Source organism: Galeopterus variegatus, unplaced genomic scaffold, assembly GCF_000696425.1.
Source record: "Galeopterus variegatus unplaced genomic scaffold, G_variegatus-3.0.2 Scaffold14125, whole genome shotgun sequence".
Taxonomy (NCBI): domain Eukaryota; kingdom Metazoa; phylum Chordata; class Mammalia; order Dermoptera; family Cynocephalidae; genus Galeopterus; species Galeopterus variegatus.
The window spans coordinates 21,825-30,967 of NW_007740236.1; the positions used below are offsets into that span (position 1 = coordinate 21,825).

At 38.1% G+C, this 9,143-nt stretch overlaps 1 pseudogene; it reads left to right on the forward strand.

Moving 5' to 3' along the window:
- The first annotated feature begins 78 nt into the window (after positions 1 to 78).
- LOC103581860 lies at positions 79 to 7,365 on the forward strand (annotated as a pseudogene).
- The last annotated feature ends 1,778 nt before the right edge of the window (positions 7,366 to 9,143 follow it).

Sequence of the window (9,143 nt, forward strand, 5' to 3'; positions counted from 1 at the left end):
CTCAGTCCTTCAATGATAATAGTAACACATTTTTATTCCCGACTCTCCACTCTACTGTCTATAGTTTTGTCTTTATCCATGTTTGGCTACCCTCCTAGCCGTAAGAGGGCTGCAGCTAGGCTTACTGGCTTCCTTGCTCATAGCCACCAGGATAGACAGAGACTTCACTTTCCAGGATTTCCAAGTAAGTCTCATGCTGTCTTCTAAGAAACTATATTGACTAGGCTTGTGCATCAAGAAACCAATATAGTAAGGGGAATGGGGCAAAGAATGGCTTAAACTAATTATGTCAGATTATCTAGAACTGTTAGGAAAAAACTGCAGTCTATTATGGTTTACTCATTTGGCTACCCTTTATATACACCCTTCTTCTAATACATTAAACCTNGGGAAGATTTAAGGCAACAGATTAGTGCTTTGCCACACATACTTATCTCCTATTAAATCTCGTTCCTTATAAATCCATATTCACACTATGTAAAAGAGGAATTCTCTACTTCAAGCTAATCTTACAAAGGTGAACTGTGTGCAGCTAGGCCACAAACAGAAACAACCTCTTTTATTTTTTAACTCAAATCTGCATTTTCTACGGTTTTTAACAAATNTAGATGTTTAGATTATTTGTTTTTGCTGATTTTACACTTAAGAAGTAGACAGAAAGTAAATAAGAAGTGGAGACTGGTATCTTTTTGGAGCCACCTGCTTTTCCTGATACTGCGGATCTATAAACTTACTTCCTCTAAGGGGAGTGATGAAAATGATAACCAGAGGCATCAACGTTATCAATACTTTCTCTCTTCATATCCCCATTTTATTATTCTCTTCTGCTAACCACTCTGTTTATTTTTATTCTTCATTTCTGCCTGTGCCTTAACGTTCCTTAAGGGTACTTCTTAGCATCACTGATTTTTAAAAATGACATAAAAGTTTAACTTAATTTGACATTTAAGCACCCAATTTGTTGCCAGACTCACTTTTATGGACACACAAAAAAATAAAACTCACAATATATTAGGGGAACAAGACGCAAACCAATATATTGCAGTACGTCTTACAAAAATGAGTATAAAGTACTATGGGAAACAAATGAGTTTTTGTCTAATTGGGCAAATACCAAAGAAAACAATAAATCCTATACTTGTTGGTCATTTAGAATGTTCTCACATGTCATGTATCATTGAGTAGTTGTTCTAACTTTTCTGTAACACTAACAGGGAGAAATAACTGGTTGAAAGGACATAATTTTAAATGTGTAAAAGAACCAGAAGCAAGAAAGAATACCAGGAATTCATTTTTTGGTCAAAATATTCTTTGTATCTGGAAGTGGCAGGACATATGCAGTCCATTCTACCCTCACTCAAAGCTGTGGTTTTTAGAGGGAAAAGANTACTAGGCTTGTGCATCAGGAAACCAATAAAGCAAGGGGAATGGTGCAAAGAATGGTTTAGACTAATTATGTTGGATGATCTAGAATTGTTAGGAAAAAACTGCAGTCTATTATGGTCTACTCACTTGGCTACCCTTTATATACACCCTTCTTCTAATACATTTAACCTTTTAGAAATGCTCACGTCCACACAAAGCACTTTGAATCCAACTCTCAAGAAGGGAACAACCCAAAGTCTTATATAATTACTACATCAAACTCCAAGTCCATGATGTGAGTGATGTGCCTTCATTTCTAACAGATCTGGATATAGATCCCTATAATCAATATCCATTTAGGCAACATATGGCTAAAACAGTTAAATTATCTACACCCAAAATACACTAGTGGGGGAAAAAATAGGATAACCACAATTAAATTCAGAAAAGAGAAGAATGATACACAAATGGTCACTGTTAACTGGTCCTTAGCACAAAGTATATCTATGTAAAAAGAAGTAGGTGGGATTCCTTACTCTCAAAATTCAAAAGGCGAGTAACCATAGCAAGAGATCTTGTTTAAACAATGGCTGAGACTAAGAATTTCTGTCTCCTGGCAACAAGCCTCTAAAATCTTCCCATCACACAAGGCCCTGAATCTACAATGGCCTTCAATTACTGGATTGCAATTTGAAACTATCCATTTCTTCCTCCCAGACGGCATTTAAAATATATATTTATTGTATAATAGTTCAATTTACCAGGCAGAAAATATTTAAAAGGAGGTATTTGGGGAAGATTTAAGGCAACAGATTACTGCTTTGCCACATATCTCCTGTTAAATCTCGTTCCTTATAAACCCATATTCACACTATGTAAAAGATGAATTTTCTACTCCAAGCTAATCTTACGAAGCAGAACTGTGTGAAGCTAGGCCACAAACAGAAAGAATTTTTATTTTTTAAATCAAATCTGCATTTTGTACAATTTTAACAAATGATCTTTCTTGGGTCTAAGCAGGAAATGGTCAAGGCACTCTAATAACTTGGGGTTTTTGGTACAATTTCCCTCAAATCTACAGGCTCATGAAATACATTGTCTTTGCCCCCAAGGTAGAAAGCATCACCAACCTCCAATCTGGGAATAGTGGGGGTCCTTATTGCCCTCTTCATCTGAATTAAATCCTTAATTTTAGAATCTCTTACCTGTAAGTATCCCTTTCTCAGTACCAAATTCAGTTCCAGTTGGAATACCATGACTTCGAGTATAGAAACCCATTCAAACTGGCTTAAAAATAAATTAACTTCTCATAACAAGAAATCAGGCAACCTTTATCAGGATTGATTGATTCCATGACTCAGGGAATCCAGGTTTTTCTCATCTCTTTGCTCTGCTGTCCTTAGCATTAGAGTCACCCTAACACTAATCTCATTATTATCCCAGGAATGCTGCTACCAGTAGCCAGAAAACCATGCTTCCTTGTTCACATCAGATTGGCCTCTTTTTCCCAGAGACTCCAAGCCAATGTTTCCTCAGTGCGTCACTGGTCCAAACTGTTTTAGTTCAGCTCACCCTTCAAAGCAATCATGATAAAGTGGATGAAATTAACCTTGGAGAGTTCAGACTACACATCTGGGGTGGAATATAAATTGAGACATTAAATACAAATTCAATTGCAGCATCGAGCTGGGTACTGACAGTGTTGAAAATGATATCTTTTCACATAAATTTGAAATGTTTAAGTTATCTTAAAACAAAACAAAAAACAGCCAAATTGATACACATAGGGCAATAGACTTAAGGGGAATTAAATTTAGTTTCTCTCTTACCCATTAAGACCAGCTCAAGTTTCTTAACTCTTTGAAACATCTCTCAAGAAGGATAATCAATCCTTCATCTGCACACCTGTATCTTTATTATAAAATTATATTAATATTTAGCTATATGTCTTCTCTAATAGAATGTGAACCCTTTAGGACTGAGGAGAAAACCTGATTAATTTTTTCTTGAGAGTATCAAATACAATATCTGACACAGTAGGCACTCAAATATTTAATGAATGATCAAATACATAGACGTTTAGATTATTTGTTTTTGCTGATTTTACACTTAAGCAGTAGACAAGTAGTAGATAATAAGTGAAGATTGGTATCTTTCTGAAGCCACCTGCTTTTCCTGAGATTGCAGATTTATAAACTTATTTCCTCTAAGGGGAGTGATGAAAATAAAAGCCAGAGGCATCAATGTTATCAATACTTTCTCTCTTCATATTCCCATTTTATTATTCTCTTCTGCTAACCATTCTGTTTATTTTTATTTTCATTTCTACCTGTGCCTTTTGGCTCCTTAAGGGTACTTCCTAGCATCACTGAATTTTAAAAAATGACATAAAAGTTTAACTTAATTTGACATTTAAGCACCCAATTTGTTGCCAGACTCACTTTTATGGACACACAAAAAAATAAAACTCACAATATATTAGGGGAACAAGACGCAAACCAATATATTGCAGTACGTCTTACAAAAATGAGTATAAAGTACTATGGGAAACAAATGAGTTTTTGTCTAATTGGGCAAATACCAAAGAAAACAATAAATCCTATACTTGTTGGTCATTTAGAATGTTCTCACATGTCCTGTATCATTGAGTAGTTGTTCTAACTTTTCTGTAACACTAACAGGGAGAAATAACTGGTTGAAAGGACATAATTTAAAACGTCTAAAAGAACCAGAAGCAAGAAAGAATACCAGGAATTCATTTTTTGGTCAAACTGTTCTTTGTATCTGGAAGCGGCAGGACATATGCAGTCCATTCTACCCTCACTCAAAGCTGTGGTTTTTAGAGGGAAAAGAATATACCACAACTTATTCTGTCGTTCCCACCAATTCCAAATCTCCAAAGTGACGTCAAGTGGGGCAGCATGTTTGAGTCAAGAAGAATGGGATTCTAAAAGAACAACAAAAAAGAAACGAAAACATTCCAAAATGAATCTACCAAGCCATAGTTAGGTTTGAAGTTAAAGAGTGCAATATGGGAAGGAGGTGAGTTCACAAAATGAAAATGCTAAAATAAGCTATGCTCACACAACACCAATACTTATAAATACAAAATGTTTACAATGAGAACTTTGCATATGATCTTATTCTTTCTTATCAAAATAACAACCATGTGTTGTGCCTTCCCCAAAAGCTGAAGGGACACTTTAAACAACTGAGCATCAGAAACAATGGCATCAGCCCAGCAAGAGTGGTTCTAGTGGAATAGGTGGAAAAGGCCCGATCCAATCCCCCACAAATCAAAACATCACCTCAGTTTCCAATGGGTGTGTCAAGAGATAAAAAATTGCTTTCTAATTATCTTAACTGCTCTTTTGTATTACACAGGAGGTTCATGGTATCTTGAAAACGGCTGCTTAATAAAAATATGCTGATCCATGCTTCTGGAAAATTTATCAAGATTAGAAAATTAGAAGGAGATGTCTGAAATCTAACTACATTAACGTGTAAAACTTACTAAGTAATCAGACCTCAAACTTACCTTTTCAATATTACCAAAGGCTAAGAGAAGATAACAAAATAATGATCTGTACTTATTTTCTCAGTAATACTTACTAAATCTCAAATGGTAGAAATAAATTAGCATAAGACTCCATATTAAAAACAAACAAAATAAAATCTCAAACTTGTCTAAGTCATAGTAACTTACCTCTTAGTAATAAAATTTTTTTCCAGGTCCTCATTGTGAACCAGCTTTGTATTCCCAAACTGCCATGACAACTGTATTAAAAAAAATAAAAATAAAAAATAAATAAATCTGAAATGGTAGAAATAAAATAGCATAAGACTCCATATTAAAAACAAACAAAACAAAATCTCAAACTTGTTTAAGTCATAGTAACTTACCTCTTAGTAGTAAAATTTTTTTCCAGGTCCTCATTGTGAACCAGCTTTGTATTCCCAAACTGCCATGACAACTGTAGATCACAGCTTACATCAAGCCTGCACTGGTTCAGAGTATCATGTATGAACCTATACTCTCTAGTTTTGGTGCAACAAAGTGACAAGTAAACTAAAAATAAAAGAGAATGTAGTTATTTGTATTTAAAACGACATTACTGTTCATCTGTACAATGACAACTGCATATCTGATGTAATACATAAAATAAGCAAGGACTGGGAATTTTCATTAACTGAAGGCAACGATTTATATTTAAGGTTCTATAACAGGGGGAAGATGGTGCCCTCAGGGTGGTGGTGGGGTGGGAATTCTGAGTGGAGTCATTTGGAGTTTCAAAAGGGATGGAGAATGGAAGGTGCTTATCATATATCATCCGAGCATGAGCATCCAGTCATCCTGCTGCAAAATGACAGACATCCTGGCCAAGGGCATCAACATTGTTGAAGATATCAACAAACAGCAAGAACCCATCTCCTGCTTGGAGGCCATTTATTTGCTGAGCCCCACAGAGAAGTCGGTTCAGGCCTTGATCACAGACTTCTGTGGGACCCTGATCCTCACCTACAAAAGTGGCACATGTCGTCTTCACTGACACCTGCCCTGAGACCCTGTTCAGTGAACTGGGCCGCTATCATCTGGCAAATGTGGTGAAGATGTCGAAGGAGATCCACCTGGTCTTTGTCCCCTGAGGCCAAGGTGTTCTCCCCTGGATGCCCACACAGCACCTACAACCTCTACTCCCCAGGCATGGGAGGGAGCATGGCAGCTCGAGGTGCTGGCCCAGCAGAGTGCCACACTATGCACCAGGCTGCAGGAGTACCCTGTCATCCACTACTGCAAGGGCCTGAAGTCCATGGCCCAGCTGGCTCATGCTGTCCTGGCCAAGCTGAACACCTTCAATGCAGACACTCCCAGTCTGGGCAATAGCTCTGAGAAAATCCATTTGCAGTTGCTGATCATAGACTGGGCAGCAGACCCCATGTCCCCATTGCTGCATGAACTGACATTTGAGGCCATAGCCTATGATCTGCTGGACATGAGCAGGACATGTACAGCTAGAAGACAACCAGGCTGAGCATGGTGTGGGAGAAGGCAGTGCTGTTGGATGAGGACGATGACCTGTGGGTGAAGCTACAGCACCTGCACATTGTGGACATATCCTAGAGGGTCGCAGACCTTCTGAAGACGTTCTGTGCAAGAGGCTGACCGCTGACATGGCCAACATCAAAGACCTGTCCCACATCCTGAAAGAGATGCTGCAGTACCAGGAGGTGAACAAGTATGCTACACACCTGAATTTAGTGAATGACTGCATGAAGTGTTTCAAGGGTTCAGTGGAGAAGCTGTGCAGTATGGAGCAGGACCTTGGCCATGGGCTCCAACACAGAGAGCAAGAAGATCAAGGACACCATGAAGATGATCTTTCTGGTGCTGCTGGACATAACAGTGCCAGCCTATGACAAGGTACGGGTCCTGTTGCTTTATATCCTTCTTCCCACTGGTGTGAGCAAGAAGAACCTGGCCAAGCTGATCCAACACACCAGTGTGCAGGCTCACAGCAGCCTCATCTGGAACCTGGAGCACCTGGGGGGCACCATTACCAACACTGGGGATTCAGGGACCTCCAGCCAGCTGGAGTGGAAGTAGCACATGGAGTCTACTTATCAGATGTCCCATGGACTCGGGTCATCAAGGACATGATGGAGGATGCCATGGAAGACTGGCTGGAGCGAAAGCTGTGGCCCTTTTGTATCTGACCTTGCCCCCACACCCATCTCCCAGGCCACTGTCAGTGTCCGGCAGGTTTAAATGCTTGGGCTGTGCCCTAGCTCATCAGGTACATTGTGCACAGCATGGCCATGTCAGAGATGGGGGCGGCCTACGAGGTGACCAAGGACGCTGAAGGCAATTGGGAGGTGATAATTGGCTCCTTACACATCTTCACTCTGACCCACTTCCTGGATGACCTCAAGACGCTGGACCAGAAGCTCAAGGACATTGCCCTGCCCTGCCCCCAACTCCCTCCCTTTCTAGAGAAATAAACTTCCTTTCTGCAAAAAAATTTTTTTAAAAAGTTTTAGAACTGTAATATGGACATCCTACACTTGATATAAAAGAAAATATAAATCTTGTTTTTCTCCACAGACCTATTGGAGTTCTTAAAAGTTGACATGTATGAAAATATAGTCCTAGAACTCAGGCAACTCATTTTCAACTTAAGATGTGCACTGATTCTATGTGCATCATTACACAAACCTGGTACCTACTGTTAGTGCATGAGTATTTCTTGTATTTCCCAAGCAAAGATAAGACAACCTACATACCAGAAAATTATTTGGTTATTTCAATTTGCAAAAGTATCAGAACATCTTTGTAAGCTGCTGACTGATATGGTGGCACGAACATTCACGTACTGGTTTTTGTGTGGACACACGCTTTCATTTCCCAAGGATGGATGCCCAAGAGTACCACTGCTGGGTCATATGCAGTTGCATACTCAGTCAGAAACTGCCAAACTGCTTTCCAGAGTAGCTGTGCTATCTCACATTCCCACTGGCAATATATGAGTGATTTGGTTTCTCTACATCCTCATGAGCATTTGGCATTGTTATTTTTACAGCTGTTCTAACAGGTATGTAATTATATCTCATTGTGGTTTTCATATGCATTTCCCTAATGGCTATAATGCTGAACATCTTATTGTGTGTTTATCTGCCATCCATATATTCTTTTTGGTGAAACGTCTGTTCATATTTTTTTCCCGTTTTCTAATTTGATTGTCTCTTCTTTTTCACTATTAAAAGTGCTTTATATGTTCTAGATGAGTCCTTGTCAGATATATGATTTGCAAATGTCTTCTCCCATTCTTAGCTTATCTTTTCATCTTCCTAATAGGGTCTTTCACAGAGCAATAATTCCTAATTTTGATGAAGCCCAAATTATTGATTTTTCTCTTTTATGGATTGTGCTTATGGTGTCATGTCTAAGAACTTTTCATGTGGCTTCAGATCCTGAAGATGTTTTCCCATGTTTTTTTCTAAAGGTTTTATAGGTTCACATTTTACATTTATTTATTTTTTGGTGGCTGGCCAATATAGGGATCCGAACTCATGAGCGAGCACCCCATCTAACTGAGTGAGCTAACTGGCCAGCCCTACATTTTACATTTAAATCCAGGATTCATTCTGAATTACTTTTTGTGTGAGATTAGGATAAAGTTCATTTTTTTGTCTATGAATGTCTATGTTATCCTAGCAACATCTGATGAAGACTACCTTTCCTCCACTGAATGTATCTTTGTTAAAAATCAATTGAAAGCCTATCAATTGAGCATATTGGTAGGGGCCTATTTCTGGAAATCTCTGTTCTGTTCCACTAATCTATTTATCAATAACACACTGTCTTAATTACTGTAGCTATATATTAAGGCTTAATACTGGGTAGAATAATTCCATACACTTTTTTAAATTTCAGAATTGTTTTAAGCTATTCTAGCTTCTTTGTCTTCGCATGTAAATGTCAGAATAAGCTTGCCTATTTACAAAACATCTTGCTGGGATTTTGACAGAAACTGCAATAAACTTACAGATAAATTTGTGGCAAACTGACATCTTTGTTATGTTGAGTCTTCTAATCCATGAACATAGTACATCTTTCCATTTATTTAGATTTAGATTTTTTTCCATCAGTGTTTTGTAGTTTAACACATAAAATCCTGTATGTATTGTTAAATTTATGCCCTAGTGTTTCATTTTTTGAACTATTGTTTTTTCATTTTGATTTCCACATGTTCCTTGCTAATATATAGAAATACAACAGA